Source organism: Notolepis coatsorum (genome assembly GCF_963971535.1).
Source record: "Notolepis coatsorum genome assembly, chromosome: 11".
Classification (NCBI taxonomy): Eukaryota; Metazoa; Chordata; class Actinopteri; order Aulopiformes; family Paralepididae; genus Notolepis; species Notolepis coatsorum.
This window is the reverse complement of record NC_140175.1, coordinates 44,307,328-44,330,959: the sequence shown is the minus strand read 5'-3', so window position 1 is coordinate 44,330,959 and position 23,632 is coordinate 44,307,328. Positions and strand designations below refer to the sequence as shown.

Below are 23,632 nucleotides of genomic sequence, written 5' to 3'. Positions count from 1 at the left end.
AAAACATACTGCTGCTGTTGTCATATGGGGACCTACTGTAAACAGTATGTTGACCTGCTGTTGTTGTTTTGTTGACATTCAATGTGCGAACAGGAGGATAAAAACTTGATCCACGGTAATGTGTGTGCCAAGAACGTCCTGTTGATCCGAGAGGAGGACAGGAAGACAGGCAGCCTGCCCTTCATCAAGCTGAGTGACCCTGGCATCAGTATCACTGTCCTACCCAGAGACGGTACATTAAGGGGTTCATTCCAAAATGCTATATATATATGTAGCAGATTTTATTTGCCAAGTTTGGGAGAGAAGGCAGAATACTTTGTTTAAGATCCAGCTGTAATCTGTATTTAGGTAATGAAATGAAATGTAATGTAATAATAATGGAACACTGCAACAGTATTTTTGGTGTCTTATAAAAGGGATGCACCGAAAATTCGGCCACCAAAAATTATCGGCCGAAAATGGTTAAAAAGGCTCTTTCGGCTTTTGGTCGAAAGGGTTTTAGCACCGAAAATATATCACTGAATGTCAAAGAACAGGGATGCGTAACGTTCGTAACCGAAAGTGTTGTTGTGATGACGTAATCAAAACGTGCAACGTGTAACGTGAGCAGCTTGGCAGCTCTTCCTGCGTTCTGCAGCCTGTGATAACTAACTCCTCTTGGGAGTCGCACTGTTTCTATGTAAACTCCGCGAGCAACGCATCCAATAAATGCGTCTTTAACATGCTTTATATCCTCGCCATTACTATATGCCCGTCGTGGTTAAAACATTTTGGTACTAACGTTAGCGTTAAGCTAGCTAACGCTTCCATTCCTCTTTGACCCGTCTCTCGTAAGCTACGTCATCCCCCGCTAAGAGTCATGGGAGATGTAGTAAATACAACAGTCCTGTGTGTGTGTCTTTATGCAGATCGTTATGCAGTTTTAAAGCACCTTGGCTTTGTTCTGAATGCACTTTGTTGTAGTTATCCTACAGAGAAAAGAAAATGCACTTGACTTTAATGCACATTTTGTTGTATGCAAAGAGAAAATGTTTAAATTGTACAATCTTTCAGCAGTCAGTCTGGAATTAATGTATGCATTCAAAAGTGCTGAATAAATGTTTTATGGGCCCATAATAGTGATTATTAATATTATTTAAGTTAAGTTTTGCCATAATCATGTCTTTTGCCATAATCAGGTAGCTAAAAAAAAATAAAAATACATTATATATATATTTATATTAATCATTTTCGGCATTCGGTTTTCGGCCAACTGTTTCCTATTTTCGGTATCGGTTTCGGCCAAGAATTTCCCATTCGGTGCATCCCTATTATAAACCCATGAGGGTTGGGCAATGTGTGTGCATGACACAGAAATGAAATGAATGAATGAATGAAATATATATGTGTATATGTGTGTGTATATATATATATATATATATATATATATATATATATATATATATATATATATATATATATATATAGGTATATATATAGATAAGACAACACAAGTGTTGCTACAGTATGTGAGATTCCTCAATCAAGCTTTAAAAACTACGGCATGCTCCTTCTTAGAAAATGTCACTATATTGTGAGTACATTTTGCTTGATTAATTGATTGATTGATTGATCCTCTCCTTACCTCCTGCCCCTTCATCTCATCCCTCTATCCCGTCCTCCCTTCCTTCCATCCCTTGTTCTCAGTTCTGGTGGAGCGTATACCGTGGGTCCCCCCTGAGTGTGTGGAAGACCCCCACAAGCTGAGCCTGGCCACCGACAAGTGGGGCTTTGGGACCACGCTGTGGGAGATCTGCAGTGGAGGAGACAAACCCCTAAGTACCCTGGACTGCTCCAAGGTGAGGGAGGGAGGGAGATAAAGAGAGAGAAAAGGGGGGGCGGTCTGGCCACAAACAATTAGGGTTCATGGTAAACCTATCAGCACTCTGGACTGCTTTAGAGAGAGAGAGAGAGAGAGAGAGAGAGAGAGAGAGAGAGAGAGAGAGATTATAAAAAAATGTAGACTTCTAGATGGCATCACAAAAACAATGCAATGAATTTCCCCAGAAGAAGTAGCAATAGTTTTAGAATCCTATCAGGGAGGTAATTCTACTAGCTACTAGGTTATTTGTATAGTTTTAGAATCCTATCATGGAGGTAATTCTACTAGCTACTAGGTTATTTGTATAGTTTTAGAATCCTATCACGGAGGTAATTCTACTAGCTACTAGGTTATTTGTATAGTTTTAGAATCCTATCACAGAGTTAATTCTACTAGCTACTAGGTTATTTGTATAGTTTTAGAATCCTATCATGGAGGTAATTCTACTAGCTACTAGGTTATTTGTTTCGTTTTAGAATCCTATCATGGAGTTAATTCTACTAGGTTATTTGTCCTATTTGTCCTATCCACTTTTAAATCCTGGGACTTTTCATTTAATTCTTTGCTGGTGGGTTCCCTGCTGGCCTAAGCCCTAACCGTTGCTTGTCCAGGGCCCTCATTCATCAACGTGTTCTACGCACAGATCTGTGCTTACCCTGTGCGTACGATCATTTCTAAGCAAAGAGTGGGATTCATCAATTTCGATTTGAACTTGACTCCGTGCTTACATCTACGCACAGGTCAGACCACACTTACCTGACGCCCAGTGGTAGAATATATTATTACAACAAGGAAATGAGCTTCTGTGCATAATAACACTGGCATGTTCTGTACGAACCGTAGTTCATTATAGTTCATTGTAAAATAGCAACAGTAGTGTAATTATGGTCAAAACCCTATAAATAGCATTTGGAATAATAGATCTTTCTCTCAGAATGAATGCAGCATGGTTTATATAGCGTTATCGGAATATACGGGGTGTAGGCTACTGACTGACTGCGCTCCGCGTAGCTTGATTGATTGATTGATTGAAAAGTTTATTAACAGATTGCAGAATGGGTACAGTACAGTACAGCTCAGTACATACAATTGTTAATTGGGGATGCAGACCAACTTTCGTCTTGTTTACATCAGGGTCCCCCATTTTCAATTCATCATAAATCATAAAGCTCAACTCGTTATTATTTTGCGCACAGACTGCCGAAACACGGGAACGTTTTGATTATATTTAAAAGGCTTTACGTTAAACGAAACAAGTGGAATTTCGAAGCTGTAAGCAGAATAAGTCATATGAATATAGTGTTCTTCCCCCTTTTTACTGTATAAGAAAGAATAGAAAACGCATTGCAATGACACCATGCAGATAGTGGACAGACTATGTATATGATGGGATTCAAGTTCGCGTTTTTGTTGCTCATATGCATGCTGTCAGAGTATGATATCTTAATCAAACATTCTAGAACATTTGTCGTCACAGATCATGTCCTAATAGAACATAGGCTATGGCATGGATCGTGATATTGTGTGGACTGTAATTATTACTGTACCGGTACCACCCATTGTGACAACAGCCTTGTGAGTCCCGCACACAAACATGATGGAATTCAAGTTCATGTATTGAAAGGCATGCCTACATCATACATGCAGTGAGATTCATTGTTCTTGTATATGCTCTCTATTATTGTTTATATAGGCTACCCAATACTGACATCAAAATAGATTGTAGTATGCCTCTAGAAATCATATGCAGCAGGTAGAAAATTGACGGGAGATCCATCGCGATTTGGAATAGAATTGAGGAGAACTTTAATCCCTGGGTATCAATCAAACAACACGGGAAAAGGCAGTCATATTCCAGCGCGGTCTTTATTAGCCGACAACAAAATAGATGCCTCTAAAAATCATATAGCCAACCGAACACAACTAATAAAGGCATTCATATTACAGCACGGTTATAATGACACACAACCAACGCCAAACAGTGGTCAACGAACGGTCTTTATTAGTATTTTGAGCTGTCCAGGCAGAATTGCAGCAATGGTCTTAGGGAGCCGTTGATATCTGACATCACCGTTTACAAGTCCGCCTTTTATTATTTATCCCATAATACGCGATAGTGTCTTCTTGGTTCGACAGCAGTGAACAATCTTCGTGGAGTTTCTCAGGGTTCCGCTCGGGTCAGTCCATTATTTCACATCCCATGGGGGGTGTTTCCTCATTTTCATGACCATATATGGATAATCATGCACGAGCATTGACGGTAGAACAAAGTGGTATTCATCAACACGGAGGGGCATAGAGCCTGCGTACGCACCGTGTGATGAATCCCGACTTCCCTGTGCGTACACTAGTTCTACATTCCGTGCTTACGTGTGGAAATAGAAATGTTCTACGCACACTATTGATGAATGAGGGCCCTGGTCTCTCCCTCTGTGTAGAAGTACCTGTTCTATGAAGACCGCCACCAGCTGCCGGCTCCTAAATGGACAGAACTGGCCAACCTCATCAACAGCTGTATGGACTACGAGGCGTCACACAGACCCTCCTTCAGAGCGATCATCAGAGACCTCAACAGTCTGTTCACACCAGGTACACAGATGCTCAGCCATCTTTCATAAATATAAGACATAAATAGAGGCTTTGCACAGCAGGTTTGAAATGCTCATTTCCCACTCCATCTTGGAAGAAACAACAGTTGCTCTATGTTGATATATTTGTGAAATATAGTAGAAAATAGTGTTTTATTACTGGATCTCGTAAACATGTTACAGTGGGACAATAATATCATCCTTTTCCAATGTCTTACCTACTTTACCACTGCACAGAAATTAGGCATTTTCTTCTTGAAAGTGGTTACCAATGGTTAGAGGCAGCCATCTTGTAAGAAATAGAACTTCAAAAACATTCTATGCAAGGCCTCTATAGTTCAGCCTCACAATACACACCCAGATCTGACCTGTATGTGTTGTTGTGTGTCAGTTCTGACCTGTACTGTATGTGTTGCTGTGTGTCAGACTATGAGTTGCTGGCGGAGAGTGACATGGTGCCCACTAGGACCAGAGCTCTGGGCTTCCCCTGGACCTTCGAGAGTCAGGAACCTGCTCAGTTTGAAGAGAGACATCTCATCTTCCTCAAACTACTGGGCAAGTGAGACACTTCAGATACACACACACACACACACACACACACACACACACACACACAACATACATACACACATACATACACATACAATACATACTACATACATACATACATACATACATACATACATACATACATACACACACAACACACATATACGCACATTAGCGATGACAGAAAAAGTTAAAGAAAGTACTACAGTCAAACTTTTAAGTAATGGGACAGTGAGCTAGAAGTATTCTCTTTTGTCTGTCTCCCCTTCTCTCTTCTCTTCTTCTCTCTCTCTGTCTCTCTCTTTTCCAGGGTAACTGTGGCAGTGTGGAGATGTACAGGTACGACCCTCTGCAGGACAACACAGGCGATGTTGTGGCGGGTGAAGAAGCTACAGCACAGCACAGAAGAGCCACCGCGACTTTGAACGAGAGATCGAGATCCCTGAAATCCCTCAGCACGGAAACATTGTCCGATACAAGGGAGTCTGCTACAGCGCTGGTAAAATAGTATTTCCATACGTAAATGTAGTCTGTTACAGCTCTGGTAAAATAGTGTTTCCATATGTTAAAGGGAGTCTGTTACAGCGCTGGTAAAATAGTGTTTCCATACGTTAAAGGGGAGTTTGTTACAGCTCTGGTAAAATAGTGTTTCCATACGTTAAAGGGGTTGTTACAGCGCTGGTAAAATAGTGTTTCCATACGTAAAGGGAGTTTGTTACAGCGCTGGTAAAATAGTGTTTCCATACGTTAAAGGGAGTCTGTTACAGCGCTGGTAAAATAGTGTTCCATACGTAAAGGGAGTTTGTTACAGCTCTGGTAAAATAGTGTTTCCATGTTAAATGTAGTCTGTTACAGCGCTGGTAAAATAGTTTTTCCATACGTTAAACGGAGTCTGTTACAGCGCTGGTAAATAGTGTTTCCATATGTTAAATGTAGTCTGTTACAGCGCTGGTAAAATAGTTTTTCCATACGTTAAAGGGAGTTTGTTACAGCTCTGGTAAAATAGTGTGTCCATACATTAAAGGGAGTCTGTACAGCCGCTGGTAAATAGTGTTTCCATACGTTAAGGAGTCTGTTACAGCGCTGGTAAAATAGTGTTTTCCATACGTTAAAGGAGTCTGTTACAGCGCTAGTAAATACTACTCTCATACATTAAAGTACATTATGGTACTGTGTAGTACTTTCCCTCTGTAGCTCACTCTCTCTGTGTCGGCTCCAGACGTAGGAACCTGCGTCTGTTCATGAGTACTATTCCTTGGGCAGTTGAGAGACTACCTCATCAAGAACAGAGACGCTTCGACTCCAAGAAGCTGCTACACTACGCCTCACAGATATGCAAGGTACCATGTGGCTAGTAGGGCTGAGCCCAAACGTTCGAACGTTCAGACTCGTTCGTTACGTTGGCTTCGAATTCTAAATCAACATTCAAATTTGCGGTCTCGACTCCGGAGAGTCAGCATTGCCTTGGCTTGGGCTGATCGCTATACTAACTCGTTTGGCTGAGTTAGGGGGAGGGAAGCCATGGGTGGGTCCTGGCCGTTGTGGACAGCGACCCCTACAGTTCGGTCGGGGCGCCTGCACAGCGAGGGTAGGATCTGGGAGAAAGGTAGTGTGACCTTCCACACGTTACACTCTCCCGGTGAGAATCTGCGCTGCCAGGCTGGCTGCCGGCTGGCTGCACATGTGTCGGAGGAAAGCATGTGACAGTCTCTGCCTCCCGGACCACAGTAGGGGGGGGTGCGCAACACCAGGAAGGGGTTGGGAATTGGCATAACGACTAACAGTGGGATGGGAGAAAATCAGAAAAGGAGGGAGAAAAGGATAATAATAAAAATAAAACATTCAACATTTGAATAAAAAATTGTTTATAAAAAAGAAAAATTTAAAAAAAACTATGTGTCTATTCATTCTGTTTAAACCAATGGGTTTTCTTCACAGTTGCAGATAAGATTAGGCTACACTAATATTATAGTATTAAAACTGATTAGTTATTATTCATTAAAGAAGTTGATTTAATAAAACCCACACCCTCACTCACTCACTCATGTAACATAACATTTCAGCGGTAGAAGTGCTTTGCTGGCTGCTTTGTCCAGCAAGTGCTAGAGCACAAAATTTTAGAACAAAAACATTAACCCTCAAAACTAACTTCCATTTATTTGTAGATAGACAATAGTTTCCTTCCTTTTCTATGTTATTTTTCTGCTGGCCTGATCATCTACCTTAACTCTTTGACTGCCACAGTGTTTTTCCATCTTTACTCCTGGAGACAGCTTTTTGACATTTTCACGATGTTTGCAGACCCATCATGTTATCTATATTATGCTATGGAGACAATAGTATGGCGTTTTTTTTTACGCTGGGATAATTACAAAGGCATGTTTTATGATGGGGTTCGGTAAAATAGACGGTACCTTTTGTCAGCAGGTCTACCAAAACCCTGTCTACTCTTGTTCCAAGTGTCTTAGTCAGAACAGGATCAATAAATATAATGTTAGTTGGCACATTAGCAGCGCCAGGGTAACGTCACGTTACATCCAGGAACGTACATCCAAACAGCCTGTTCGAAAATACTAGAATCCAACATAGTCTGGTGAAAACGCACCTTATGTTATGGATGGATCGTCACCCGTTTGTCCTCTTCCTCTTCATAATAATCTCCAATAGTTCGCTCTAGGTGATCGCCATTGCCGAACGTTAGTTTGCTGTAGTCTGGGGAGCTCTCAACTCGGCGACAATAATGTTACCTCCTCGGCCGGTTTGACTATAGTATTTTATGATTTACCAGAAGTGCTGAGTCCAATGTAGTCTGGTGAAAACGCATGTTATCATCCATAAGTGTGATCGTTTTGTCCTCTTCTAATAGTCTCCACAAGTTGCGATCGCCATAGCTCACTGCTCCTCGCTCTCTGTGCTTTGAGTGCTAGACACTCCCACACTAACTAGCCCAGTTCAAAAGGTAAGCGATACGCCACCTGTTGGGATTCGATCGTCATTTCAATTCTAACTTAATCAGAGGTGCCAGGAAGGTCCGTGGGAATATCTCGTTTTGGCACTCATGAATTAATGGTAGTTGTTGCAGAAGCAAGCATGAAAAAACAAGCTTTTATGTGATGCATCATAGCAGTGGATCACAAACCATGTTGATTATATAATGGGCCATAATACAAAGCAGCACAACAAAACAAACAAACTTTTATGAATGTGTACAGTATATACACTATATCTCTCTCTCTGCCCCCTCCCTCTCTCTCTCTCTCTCTCTCTCTCTCTCTCTCTCTCTCTCTCTCTCTCTCTCTCTCTCTCCTCTCTCTCTCTCTCTCTTTTCTCTCCCTCTTGTTCACTCTGTCCCCCTCTCTCTCTCTCTCTCCCCTCTTGTTCACTCTGTCCTCTCTCTCTTCTCTCCCTCTTGTTCACTCTGCCCCCCTCTCTCTCTCTCTCTCTCTCTCCTCTCCTCTTGTTCACCTCTGCCCCCCTATCTCTCTCTCTCTCTGTTCACTCTGCCCCCCTCTCTATCTCTCACTCTCTTTTTCTCTTCTCTCCTCTTGTTCACTCTGCCCCCCCTCTCTCTCTCTCTCTATCCTCTCTCTCTCTCTCTCTTCCCTCTCTTGTTCACTCTGCCCCTCTCTCTCTCCATGGCTCTCTCTCACTCCTCTTGTTCACTCTGCCCCCCCTCTCTCTCTCTCTCTCTCTCTCTCTCTCTCTCTCTCTCTCTCTCTCTCTCTCTCTCTCTCTCTCTCTCTCTCTCTCTCTCTCTCCCTCTCCCTCTCTTGTTCACTCTGCCCCTCTCTCTCTGTCTCTCTCTCACTCCCTCTTGTTCACTCTGCCCCCTCTCTATCTCTCACCCTTTCTCTCTTCTCTCCCTCTTGTTCACTCTGCCCCCTCTCTCTCTATCTCTCTCTCCTCCCTCCCTTGTTCACTCTGCCCCTCTCTCTCTCCATGGCTCTCTCTCACTCCCTCTTGTTCACTCTGCCCCCCCCCCTCTCTCTCTCTCTCTTCTCTCTCTCTCTCTCTCTCTCTCTCTCTCCCTCTCCCTCTCTTGTTCACTCTGCCCCTCTCTCTCTATGTCTCTCTCTCACTCCCTCTTGTTCACTCTGACCCCCTCTCTCTATCTCTCTCTCCCCTCTTGTTCACTCTGCCCTCTCTCTCTATGTCTCTCTCACTCCCTCTTGTTCACTCTGCCCCCCCCCTCTCTCTCCCTCTCTCTCTCTCTGTATGTCTCTCTCATTCCCTCAGGGTATGGACTACTTGGCCACTAAGCGTTACATCCACAGAGACCTGGCTACCAGAAACATCTTGGTGGAGAGTGAAATGAGGGTGAAGATCGGCGACTTCGGTCTGACCAAGTCCTGCCACAGGACAAAGAGTACTACACTGTCAAAGAGCCTGGAGAGAGCCCCATCTTCTGGTGAGGAGGAAATTTTTCATTATTATTATTATTAGTAGTAGTAGTAGTAGAGTAGTAGTAGTAGTAGTAGTAGTAGTAGTAGTAGTAGTAGTAGTAGTATAGTAGTAGTAGTAGTAGTAGTAGTAGTAGTAATTCATGTATTTATGTATTTATTATTCTAGGTATGCTCCAGAGTCTCTGACAGAGTATTATTATTAGTAGTAGTAGTAGTAATCTATTTATTTATTTATCCAAGTATATTTATTATTCTAGGTATGCTCCAGAGTCTCTGACAGAGAGCAGATTCTCTGTGGCTTCAGACATTTGGAGTTTTGGTGTGGTCCTCTATGAGCTCTTCACACACAGTGACAAGAACTGCAGCCCGCCAGCGGTAACACTCTCTCTCTCTCTCTCTCTCTCTCTCTCTCTCTCTCTCTCTCTCCTCTCCTCTCATTACATTTTTCCATCTGTCCTCTTTCTCTTTTCAATCAGTCTTGTCTCACTCTGTCTTGATTCCTTCATCTCTAGCTTCCTCTTGAACAGTCGACAAGGACTATACTATGTTCACATCAGACAATAAAAGTAAAAATGAAACTTAAGACAGTAAAACGATTGAAACTAATAATATTGAACCTTGTATGTGGGTTGGACCTGCATGCACACCACACTGTGTTTGTGTTCTCCAGGTGTTTATGGACCAGATGGGGAGTGACAAGCAGGGCCAGATGATCGTTTACCACCTGGTAGACCTGCTGCTGAAACAGGGCTACAGGCTGCCTGCACCCAAAGGCTGCCCTCAGGAGGTCAGGATAAACTCTCAACACACATACTGTAACTCTCACCTCAAGGCTGAACTCTCAACACACAAAGTGTAACTCTCACCTCAAGGCTGAACTCTCAACACACAAAGTGTAACTCTCACCTCAAGGCTGAACTCTCAACACACAAAGTGTAACTCTCACCTCAAGGCTGAACTCTCAACACACAAAGTGTAACTCTCACCTCAAGGCTGAACTCTCAACACACAAAGTGTAACTCTCACCTCAAGGCTGAACTCTCAACACACAAAGTGTAACTCTCACCTCAAGGCTAATCGCAGGAGGTTAGGACACACTAATAACACATAACTCTCAGGTAAGGGATATATATATTTTTCTTTTTCTTTTTTCTTTTCTTTTTTTTTTATCCTTTATTTATCCAGGAATGTCCCATTGAGATACAAGATCTCTTCTTCCAGGGAGTCCTGACCAACACAGCACACAACAAGTTTCAACATAAAACAGGGCATTAAACAAAAAACATACAATTCAAATATAAATACAGAGGGTCATTTGTGCAGTGGCAAGGAGCATAATCACATCAACAATAGCATCAGGTAAAACAGTTACATGTTTCATAAAGGGCTAATCGTAGCATACCTTTAAAAGCATTCACAGTAGGAAGTGCCTGTAGACAAAGTTTCACTTGCAGCGTATTCCATAAAAAGGGAGCATAGTGGGAGAATGCAGCTTTACCAAGCTCTGACTGCATCAAAGGAACATTTAACAGCATCCCATTTGCTGCTCGTCTGGTATTAAAAAAGCAAGTATAAAAGGACAGAAGTCTGGAGATATATAAGGGCAGCTTACCTAGCAATGACTTAAGGATAAAAATCAACATGTGTGATTGTCTTCTTTGGTACAGAGAGGACCATCCTAATGACTGATACAAAGTGCAGTGGTGGGTGCGAGAGCCTGCACCCGTTACAAAACGTATGGCAGTATGGTACGCAGAATCCAACTTTTTAAGCAGGGAGGAAGGAGCATGCATATAGATTACATCGCCATAGTCTAATACAGGCAGAAAGGAACTCTGCACAATTCTCTTCCTGGCTTCAGACGGGAAACATTTCATATATACAGATATAGATATAGTATATACATGTACTGTATGTAAACAGGAATATATAAAGGTATATTCAGACAGATGTGGATACATATATATATATATATACAGTATATACAGTAATATTTTTATTATTATTATTATATAGTAATATTTTATTTCCTAGTGTGCAATGATGATGGGTTCAGCCATTTCTCCTGCGCTGGCACAGCGCTAAAACACAGACATGTCTGGTAATGCCAGGCTAACACCAGTATCAGAGAATTTACCTAGTAATAAAATATGATATCAAGAGCCATTATGTAACATACCAGAAGTCAAAGCAAAGACGTCAAAGCCGTTTTCACATATTGAAGGATTTTCTTTTTCTTTCGATTTTTCAACGACCCCAAATGAATGGTGTGACCTCTATTATTGTTCAGTCAGAATGGTATTCGGAATCACCTAAAAGGAAAACTTAACCCTTTCACTACCACACTACCAAAGGGTTAACCCTTCCACTGCAACAATACAGAATGTTAACCCTTTCACTGCCGCCACACGACAAAGGGTTAACCCTTTCACTACCACACTACAGAAGGTTAAGGGTTAAAATGTTATATCCCACTAGCTCCACCCATAATGAAAAAACACATTGATTCCATTGTAAAGCGTTTTGAGTAACGTTCGCACTAGTGCTATAAAAGCGCAATAGATAAGCAGCCGTGCCGGTAGATCAACCCGCCCCGGTTCTACATATTCCAGTTTTCCGCTGTTGTGTTTTTTCTCCTCTTCTTAACACCTGCTCCTCTCTCTCTCTCTCTCTCCAACGTCTCCTTCAGATCCAGAAGATGATGGCAGAGTGCTGGACCAGCGAGCCCATGCTGCGGCCCTCCTTCAAGAAACTAGCCTACAGCGTAGACATCATCCGGGACAGCAAGGAGGGCTGAGGCCCAGCGGCTACAAACACTTAGCCCACAGAGACTGAGTATTCCTGGGTATCTGCAGTCGTGCCCGCGTCTTCCTGGGAGCATAATGGAGTATGTCCACCTATCGGCATGCAGTAATTATACCCTGGACTCGTGGGAGGATTGTGGGATCCCCTCATCAACTGACCCCACTTCTTATCTTCCCCCAACAACACCAAATCATACTACCATCTTACCTGTAATCATCTAATGGACACCTGCAGACAGTAGGCATTGTCCTAACTTGTGTAGCACATAACTGTTGCATGAAACTGGCCAAAGAGACAATGGTAAAAACCTGCCAGGTGGGACATTAACACCGGTACCAGCAGAAAGCGACATGTTTGAGTGGAACATGGAAAGATTGTCTGCCCTGCCAGACACTTCAGCATACAACCAACCATCTTCTGGAGTTTTATTTTGTCTTGTTCTATTTCTACTCTAGCAATCAATTGTGTTTTGGTACATTATAAAACATGAAGAGACCAGTGTATTCGGGAATCCCTCTGCCCTGGAGACCAGACTGTCGCACGTCAAATCACATCTCTGAACCAAGTCAAACTGTACTGCTCTGGCATGGTTACACATCTACAGTAGCTAGTATTGACTGAAGTTGTACGTACTGGCTTACTAGTGATGCCCAGGGGTACACTCTTGTACTTGCTTTTATGGAACTGTGCTGGAAAGGACACTAGGGTAAAAAAAAAACGCAGAGAGGCATGTGAGATCACCACTGTCTTTGAAAAGGACATTTAGGCCGTCTGGAGAGACTGCTCTCTGAGGGGCAAGTTGGACATGTGAGAGAAATTATGCTCTCATGTTGCCCTTTATCTCTATCCTTTTTGAAGTCAGCATCACAATAATGTCTCAACAGGCTTTACAACAAATCTCCTGACCTTTAACCCTCAGAGAATATCAGGAAACACCCTCAAAACCTTAAAGGACCATACCGGTATAGTGATAAAACTACCTTAATGTATCTCTTGGTCAAAATGTTGCCTCTTAAAGGAATCAATGCTTGCATTGGACCATAAAGTCTCTACGGCAAGAAGTGAATTTGTGAACGTAAACAAGGAAAGTGCACAGGCAGAGACGGATCATTTTAAGGTTTATCACCATAACATTCAAATAAAAAAAGGTAAACAAAGCAAATGTCAAAAATTAAGCTATGCACAGTAAAATATTCAGGGGTAATGTAAAATATGTGAGCTGATTAACACATTGTCTGCCACGCCCCTTCCGGGAAGTGCATAGGCCTTGCCACCCATTAACCCCATGTAAGCGCTCACCTTGTTTGTAGAGCTAAACCTATATTTTATATTATAGCTATGGATCTAATAACGCTGTCGATTGTCAGTGGGTTTCTTCCGGTCAACGTGCAAAAAACACAATCTTTTCATCTATACATTTCCGTTTTATACCGTGGTGAATATGAGTATAGTTGTAGAGTGCTCCTGTGTAATCCCAGGGAACTCCGTCAAAAAGCCCTTTAGTGAAATCCACTTATCACGTTGCCATTTTTTGCCTGATTATCGAATCATCCTGAAATCAACGCTAGATTATCGGTATTATTTGTCATCATACATGCACGAAAGGGGACGGGGGGAAACCGTCCCTCCGTGCGTCTATCGCAGCCCACGCCACACACACACAGGCTGCAATCGCGGGAAAATAAGTATCGGATCAACGCAATATTGATAATATTGAGTCCTTACCTTGTAAATGAGAATAATCCAATTATCTGATCGCCATTCCAAATACTGGTCGCGGTAGTCTGTCCCACGTTATCCAGCATTGCACAGGGACGGGCGGGCGGATGAACTCGTCGAGGATCCGCGGTGACTGCTTGTCTTGCCGGAGTGTTTAGAACCCGCCCCCACGCCGCAGCTCGGTAGAGAAAAGAAACCACATCGTTTCAAAAGGAGTGCAATAGCGGCCGCAAGGCGTTAGGGTGCAGCATCGCACCGTTGCGGTCTCAGGCAGAGTGCAACACAGTCCTACACCATAGCCAGGCCCGGACTGGCCATCGGGAGCACCAGGAGTTTTCCCGGTGGCCTGGCCTGCACAGATACAAAATTAAAAAAATTATATAAAAAAAAAAAACGTTTTATTATTATAATTTTTTTTTTGCCAGGCCATTGTTTCTAGTTGTGGCGGTGGCGGCGCGATAGTTAGATAACCTAGGTGGGTGGGGAACAACCAGGATTTCACTGTCTGTGACAGAGTTGGAGAATTATCTGACTCTCTCCCTCTCGCGGACACACACACACACATGGAGCCGTGCTGCCGCTTGTGATTGGTGGAGGCGGGACCAGACGATACAACTGATTGACAGCGGAGGCGGCGAATGGAATGGCAGATGGCACTCAGATGCAGAATAACAGCCAGGCAGTGAGCCAGGTAGTGAGGGCCTTGGGAGAGATACAGTAGAGCGAAAGTCAATTAACGTTGATGTCAAGATGGACAGTGGAAGAAAGAGAAAGGGTGGAGGAGAGAGGGATAAAACAAAGAAAAAGAAATGCCCTTACAGGAGATGCTGCTAAATCCGGCAACATTTATCAAATGTTTTCTTGCACCAAGGTTAAGGAACCAGCAGGTTAGTCAGTGATAAAAATAAACATGTGGATGTTAGCTAACTTAGCTTACCATGCAATGCATCATCTCCCCTGTCAAAAGCCGAATGTTAAATCTGCCAAGAAACAAATAAATAATTTAACCCTTGTGTCTGAAAACTAAAGTGTTATACTCTTACCATATTAGGGGACTAAATTGAAAAACGCCATAAAAAGATTATATGTTGAAATAATTTCCCACTTTCTTTTCCATAAATATTTTATTCAACTTCAGATTAAAAATGAAATACTCCCACTTTTCTGAAAGGAGTTGTTAAATCTGACATTAGAAAAAACAATATGTGGTGGTTATGATCGGGGCTGAAGTTGAATAAACAATTTATGAAAGAGAAAGTCAAAAAAATTCCAAGATAATTCAAAGATTACACACCTTTGCCACATATATTGGCTACAAACATAATCACTGCAAAGTTATCAAAAAAATAAGAATCTGATCAGACACAAGTTGTTGTTCCCTTTCTAATTTCCTCAAAAACATCTACTCTAGTTAACACATTCAGGGCCATTGGGCTGAGTCTAATTAATGTCAAGAGGACCAGGGAATGTAAACAAACGTGGGGCTGTTTGTACAGCTAAATCTATACTTTATAGTATTGCTATCTGTCCATTCTCATTGTCAATTGAGTCCATAAACCGTTTCTTCAAAATGGCTTAAAGAAAAAATAAATCATCAATAGGTTCTCATTTTATAGCGCCGTGAATATAAGCGTTATACGGGATTTGGGACTAGTATATTTTCTGGAAGGCTAGATATAGGGCTAATAGCTGCTAACGTTATATCCAATGGCATTTCCGTTTTACAGATGCTACAGAAATAACTCAAACTGCATATGCATGTATGCATGAAAGGGGGGGGGGGGGCGGGGGACATCGTTTATTATTATTGATTACCAATAACCGTGTTCGTCTAACTAGCCACATAGGCCGAACGCCTGGATGGCTATCAAAACAATGCCCGATCGGGCTGTAATTTACATGAAAAAGATCTTACCGTGGTCCGGGCTGATCCCCCCGAGCATTTCCCCGTTATCGATCGCCATCTGGTAGATCGATATGTCCATTGGCTGATGATAAATCCCCTTATTGCATGGTGAAATCTGCAATCCGAAACGTAATCCAAGCTACATGCTGCACATCCAGAATCCTGCTACTGAAATCTCCATTGAAAGTAAAAAAATAAATAAAAAATACTGATCCGTTCAGCCACAGGGCACACTGCATTATCGCGATAGCGCCCCTAAGAGGATCTGGCCGGTATTGCACCTTCTCGAATTCATAGGGTAGGGTAAATCTGCAGTGCCGCTCGGCGACCTTGAATAGGTTATTAAAATGGAATAAAAGCAATAACAACTTCCCACGGATATATCCGTGCCTCTGTCCACAACGGGTGGAATCGAAACACAGAGATCTCCGTGCTTGGGCGGGAATGTGTTAATGTGATCAATATTATTTGACAATTGATGCTTTTTGTTGGAAATTTCAGTCAGTGAGCTCATACTTTGAGCTCATTTTATAGTTAAATGATTGAGACAAAGCAATCTTCTGTCTTCGTTGTGCATGCATGCGTGTGCTCACCACACACGATACATGTGTCACTATTCTGGCAGTGGCTACTGTTATTATAGTATTGTAATGAAAGGTCTGTTATTTAATGTTTGTGTAAAGGGATATTTTAACTGTTGATGGGTAGTGCATCAGTAAAGTGAATATGTTATTGTGCTCTTGCTCTGTTTAAATAGGTGGAGAGAGTGGTTAACTGTATTATAATAGTAAATAGAAAAATATGTTGTGCTCTTGCTTTTTTCTTTTTGAAGGTGGAGAGAGTAGCATTGCTAGTGCCACAACAGTTTTATTTGAGGTTCATAACAGTACGCTGAAGTTTGCAAGATAAAACAAACAAACAAAAAATCAACAATCAACAAAAACCGTTCCTGAAAAGAACATAAGCCAACATAGGAAAATCAAAAATTCATCTGCAATACCAGAGTTTCATGGTAGAGAAAAACAGATTGTAGGTTAAATTTTACCATAAGATTCTAGAACCCTGTTTTTAAACATATTTTTAAACTTAAAAATACTCCTGCTGTTTTTTATTTCATCCGGTATATTGTTCCAGAGTTTCACTCCTTTAACTGACGCAGACATACTTTTAAGTGTGGTTCGAGCTCTAGGCTGTTTCAAATTGAGTGTTCTTCTTAACACTTTGATCGCCAGGGTTAAATTAATAATTTACCATCCCTCGCCAGCCCTATTTAACATGGAGAAGTTCCCCTTCTTTGCAGGGCTATAACTTTTTAAATTGTATTGCTAAATTGACATTACTATGGCCCATTCAACGTCCTATATCTATTGTTCAGGGTGTAGCAACGTTATACTTTTTCATTCACATATTCATACTAAAATACGGTCTAAAGTATAAGTATGTTTTTATCGTTTTCTGCAGCTTTCTCCAGAACTTGATTTATAGCCCTAAATGCATTATATTGATGATGAAATACAGTTTGATAGCGATCGGTGCCAGATAAAAAATGTCAACTCGACGTGCTTCTAGGAGTTACTAAGTATGATCTGATGTTGACCGGATGGGCGGGGGGTCGTTTATAATTCCGTGGCCAATGTTATATCATTCATCTAGTGTGGGTGATATGATCATTAGAGCAGTTAGTATCGAACACATTGAAAAATAACGCTGGATCTTACCGTATCTTCCTCGCGCCGTTGCACGATGAGCGTGGAACTGAAATATTCCTATTATGGGATGTAGAAATATCCGATCCATTTCCAGGTTGTATAATAGTATATACGTCCAAATCATGTTGTTTATCGAGTTATTTGCAACCGATCGACGTGCAGTGTGTCAAGATGGAGTCCCTCTAACGATAGCGAGTGCCCGGACGAAATATGGGTGAGCACCACTTCATCCGCATCACTTCCTGTTTGGGCGATCCGCCGATCGGCCACCAGATGGCGCTCTTGAACCGTTGGAGAGTTGAGAGGGGCTCAACAGTACATATCATGTCTCCGGGGGAGAAATATGATTTCGATCACAGATTTTTGAAATATTGATATAAAAAACGCTGCCCAGCGTCTTTGGCAGAATGAGCATGGCGGGGAAAGACGCTGCCCAGCGTTGTTGGCGATTAAAGGGTTAAATTATATGTCTCCTCTCGTTCTTTAAACAAAATTTGTAAGTTACATGGCAGTTGATAACTTCTAGCTTTAAAAACTATCTCTGCTGTTTTAAGGTCAACTAAGTCGAGGAACTTTAATGCCCTTAGTTAAAAAAAACTGTTTGTAGGATGGAGATAACTAACATTGTTCACAACCCTTATTGCCTTTTTCTGTAAGATGATAATAGGATTCAGATTCGTTTTGTATGTGTTTCCCCAAGTTTCTATACAGTAAGTTAGATATGGTAATAAAAGAGTACAATAAATTGTTGATCTCAAATTTAATGTGTCTGGTTTTTCTTAAGATACCTAAGCTACTCGCTGTTTTTTTCTTTACATAGTTAATATGAGTTTTCCAGCTGAGGTTTTGGTCTATCACGATTCACGACACCCAAAAAAGTATATTCATTTACTCTTTCAAGTTGAACATTATCTATACATATCTCTACTTGAGTATCCGGATGTATTTTTTTTATTACCAAACAAAATAAATTTAGACTTACTTATATTTAAGGAGAGTTTGTTAGTATCAAGCCAACATTTCAGCTTCCCCAGTTCACCTGTAATATTTGTTAGCAACTGTTGTAGGTCTGCACCTGAACAAAAAATGTTGGTATCATCTGCAAAAATGACAAATTTAAGTTGATCAGAGACATCAATGATATCATTAATATACAATATAAATCATTTTGGTCCTAAAATGGATCCTTGCGGTACCCCACATGTTATCACTTTGCAGGATGATCTGGTCTCCCCCATCTGCACACATTGTTTCCTATTTTCTATATAACTTGTTATCCAAATTAGCCCTACCCCTCTAATTCCATACTTTTCAAGTTTTCTGAGTAAAATATCATGGTCAATGGTATCGAAAGCTTTTTTTAGATCAATAAAAACTCCAACTGCATACTGTTTATTATCGATTGAATTTGTTAACTCTTCTGCTACCTGCATGAGAGCCATTGATGTGGATCTGTTAGTTCTGAATCCATACTGGCTATCAATCAATATCTCATTCTTATCAATACAACTGTCCAGACGTGCAACAAAAAGTTTTTCCAGAATTTTAGAAAATTGAGGAAGTAAAGAAACAGGCCTATAATTTGTAAACAAATTTTTTTCTCCTGCTTTATGTATTGGAATTACTTTGGCTGTTTTCATTTCAGTTGGAAAGGTCCCCATCCTAAAAGATAGATTACATTATGCAAGTTATTGGATCTACAATTTCTTTGATTCGTTTTTTAATAAGAGACATGTCTATCCCATTCACATCTGTAGATGTTTTATTCTTGAGATTGTTTACAATATCAATTATTTCCATATTAGATACGTCATACAAAAAGATTGTGGCTGGATTCCCATCAATGTATTGTTCTGCAATAGCTCCCCCTTGTGGAGGCTTGATCTTCCTTGCAAGATCTGGGCCAACATTTACAAAAAAAAGATTAAACTCCTCCACTACCTCATGCATGTTGGTTATTTCCGTTCCATTTACAGAAAACTGATCAATTGATTTCTTTCTGTTTAGTTCTATGCTTGATGAAATCTCTATAAAGAGTATTCTTCTTTTTACAGGCATTTGAAATTCCTTTAGTTATCCATGGTTTATCTGGCTTCCTAGTTCGTCGGCTACTTTGCTGCACAATAGGCAGTGGTGCGTTATTGAAATCATCTGGGGTTGCACGCACCTAATGGCGCCACGTGCACGCGTGCTCCCACGAATGCGCATTTAATGTCCCCTCGCTTGAGCACAGACTAAAGACAGTGCCTAATTGGTTCTACGAATGGAATGTAACACATGTCATTCACAACAAGTTAGGTGTGAATGTATCTGAGAACGTATTTAACACACCTGACGACCGGCGCTATTGATATGCAAATAGCGAGTACTTATCTGGGGTTGCACAGTGCAACCCCGTCCCATGAAGAACGCATGCCTGACAATAGGACAGAAACGATCATATAAAGTCATGAATGTATTCAGAAAGCAGCCATATGCTGAGTCCACATCAGTTGCTTCAAACACCTCAACCCATTGCTGGAGAGCCAGTTCCCTTTTGAGTGCCCCTATTGAGTCCTCTGAAAGGTGCCTGTTATGTAGTACGTACGTAGTATTTTGTATGTAGGTAGAGGTGTAGTGTGGTATATTCTTACTCAATATCTAAGGTTATTTTACAGTACAATGCGGTTGCTATCTGGAAGGAGGAAGGAAGGTCATCAATGATTCAAATGGTCTTTCTCTACTGATAGAGAAAATAACTGTTTAGACCAGGCAAAAGAAGAACTATAGTTCAAACTCATTTATTTGCCTCGGCGGCTCAGAGTGAATTAGAAGTTTGCTTTTTCATACAAGGATTATTCAGAGCACATTAACATATGTCTTGTACAAAGGATCAACAAGGTTTGCATCTCAAACCCCAACATGTACATACACAGTCATGTTAATCATCAATGAAAATAGAGAATCTATTGTAAGCATTTTTACACATGAGTAAGCCTGGTTTCTAAGATAAGCATCTAAATCTATATATCACAAACAGTGACTTCTCCATCCAGCTTACTCACATGAAAATCAGCAGACAGCATTCTCTCTCGATGGGAAGCGGGGAGCGGCAGACCTGGGGCGGTCTGGGCTCCCTGAATTAACACTGTATTCTGTCTTAAATACTCTGATTTCCCACCAATCCTAGCAGTCTAATAATACGTTTGGTCCAATCCGGTTGGTCTTCTGGGAGGCGATACCCCCTCCCCCTGGTTTCCTCTGTGGGGGCTAGCTGCCCCCCCCCCCCTCCTCGATCTCCTTGTCTGTGTCTTCCTTCAGTAAACAGAGGAGGGTGCTTTTGATCCCCCCCCTCCTTTGCTGCTCAGGTCTTTCTCAGTCCAGGGGGTATTCCACTTAAACATTTTACCAAGTCTCTAGTGTATTATGAATTTCTCTCTTCCAGTATTATCACAGTTTTTACTCTTGGCTTATATTTTGATATCAAACAGTGATAAAGAATAACTTGTTTTGTGAATTAGTTTCCATGACTATCATCCTGTGAATACATTCTGCACTTCACAAGTCTGGGTTGGTCTGCCCTCTGCACCCAGTGGGGGCTATCACCATATTAACATACAGTACTCAGTCACAAGTGGGGGTTGAGAATGGCTGTCTGATGCAGTTTTCACCACCAGCGGGGGTTTCAGGTGAACTCAAACAGTTTCTGTCACGCTAGTATTGCATCTGGTTTCTCTAATTATAGACATATGGATTATGAAATCCAGTCAAGGTTACCACAGTAGTAATAAGACTCCGGATACAGGATTACTCTTTAGTCTTTTAGTCAAGCATAGCAGGTTAGGTTACAACATGGTACACTCTGTTCTATTATCATTCTGCGTGTACTCTTCTTCTGCACGTATCATCATACAGCATCGTGTACTCTTCTTCTGCACTTCAGCTGTAGGCATAACAGGGCATTGTATTAACTGCGCCCCAGAGTGGAGACTCTTGGGAGTACAGCTACAACATGTAATGTGAGGACACAACATCTCCCTTCTCTGTGGAAAGAATGTTACTTGCTACTCAGCATTATGCAAATTTAGAACTTTTGCTTTTTCACTTTCTTAAGTAAACTGAACCAACAGTCAGTATCATAAAACGTGTAACTCAAGGTAATCATTAAACAAAGGGAGCACAGGTTATTCAATCATTATCAAGATATTGTGGGAAGTCAAAGGAAGAGGCGATACAATAACGCGCGTGACAGGTCCTTCAGTTACTTCCTACTTTATTCATTCAGAAAATCACCGCTGTATTTTATATATGCTCAACCAATATTACTCTTAGTTCTCACTCAGTGTGCAACAAAGTCCTGATGCCAACTAGGCTTGTTTCTTGCACGCGACTGTGCTGGAGTGTGACCGCTGAGCGCTGTCAGGGCAGGGCGGATCCCTAAGTCATGCTCATCTGGAGTGTTCGAAGTGTGAGCCAGACGGGATGCGTTCCATTTCGTTCCATCACTGAGCAGAAAGGTGCTTTTGCCAATCTTCTTTTTCACTGTCATTGGTGCACTGTATCTCGGGTGTGCTTTGGGGACGTGATGTGGTGTTCTAATCCTGACTCTCTCCCCCTCCCGAAAAACAGGTGCACAAGCGCCACGCTTAGCATCTGTGTAGCGCTTCATTTTGGCTTGCTTGTTTTGGACAGTCATCACAGTCTCGTCCTGTGAACTCACAGTAGGCTGCAAGGGCAGTACGTCCAGTTTGGTGCGCATTTTACGACCGTAAAGCAGTTCATGTGGTGAAACGCCAGTGGTGGCATGGGGAGTGGCTCTGTATATTTGCAGACAACCCAACACAGCCTCTTTCCACGGTTGAGACTGCTGGATCGCTGTCTGAATGCAACTCCTCAGAACACGATGAAATCGTTCGACAGCACCATTAGCCGCCGATAGTAAACTGAAATCCGATTGTGAGCAATGTCTCTTTCCTTGAGGTACTCGGCGAAGGCTGCTGATGTGAATTGAGGTCCATTGTCTGTGACGACGCTCTCTGGGTTACCATGGCGACCGAACACAGAGCTTAGGAACTTGGTTACATCCGTAGTTGTAGCGTTGTGAGAAAAAGCTACCTCTGGCCACTTAGAATAGTAATCCGTCAGTGTGATCGCGTAACGGCAGGCTGGCACAGCTGACTCGAAGGGCCCGACTATGTCGAGGCCTAGCTTCTTCCACAGGCCGTCTGGCAGTGGAACTGGCTGTAAAGGTGCAAAATAAATCTTGGCCGTCTTGTCATTAGACTGACAAGAGACACATGTGGATATGTCGGCCTGAACCTGAGAGTCCATCTTCGGCCACCAATAGAGATCCCGTAGACGCTGCTTAGTGCGTACGACCCCCTGGTGGCTCTCGTGTGCCAGTGTGAGCAATGCGCCGTCCAGGTACTTCTGGGCATGAACGTGCTCGGCGGAGTGGACGGCCTGTTCAAGGGAATCAAGGGGATGCGCCTGGCGAGTCGAAGCCGCGCCGACGCTAGAAGCGTCGCCATTCACCGTGTGGTCGCCGCTATGGCCCAAGAAGCCCGGGAGTGTACCGCCCTGGGAAAGATGGGGTATGTCAAAGTGGCCGGCAGGGTGGTCATTCCCCCGCACAGCGAAGTGATCGTCTCGGGCCGCTGTGAGACGACGGCGGGGATGCAGCGTCCCGTGATGTTAGAGAGCACTCCGAGTGCCAACCTGTCCCCCGGACTACTGGTGGCGAACGTGGTGACGTACGCCCGACAGGGAAGAGTGCCTGTGCGGGTGTTGAATCCGACCGACGCCGAGATTGTGCTCCGACCCCGGTCCAGACTGGCGGAGCTCCACTGCCCCCGTCAAGTACGGCCTAAGGAAAGGGTGACCATGGAGGAAGTAGACGGAGGCGTCAGAGTGACAGCGATTGAGGCTCAAGACAGCCCGACATCGGCGGTGGCGGACGGGAGGACCCGAGGGCTCGCCGTGCCCATACAGGCGAACCTTCAGGATCTCATGCCGGCCCAAGTGAGCCGATTAAACCAGGTGTTGGAGAAACACAAGGCGGTGTTCTCCGTAGATGACGGGGACTACGGTTACACAACCATGGTCACTCACTA

At 42.5% G+C, this 23,632-nt stretch overlaps 1 pseudogene across 1 annotated transcript in view; it reads left to right on the top strand.

Annotated features, from left to right (window-relative positions):
* LOC311237111 (tyrosine-protein kinase JAK2-like) overlaps positions 1-15,644 on the top strand; it is an 81,036-nt pseudogene extending 65,392 nt beyond the window's left edge. The window contains exons 14-23 of the transcript XR_014621083.1: positions 94-232; positions 1,687-1,838; positions 4,300-4,450; positions 4,876-5,008; positions 5,309-5,497; positions 6,193-6,338; positions 9,235-9,406; positions 9,659-9,776; positions 10,072-10,188; positions 12,091-15,644. The product of XR_014621083.1 is annotated as a tyrosine-protein kinase JAK2-like (transcript). The remainder of the gene's footprint in view (positions 1-93; positions 233-1,686; positions 1,839-4,299; positions 4,451-4,875; positions 5,009-5,308; positions 5,498-6,192; positions 6,339-9,234; positions 9,407-9,658; positions 9,777-10,071; positions 10,189-12,090) is intronic.
* Positions 15,645-23,632: the final 7,988 nt, after the last annotated feature.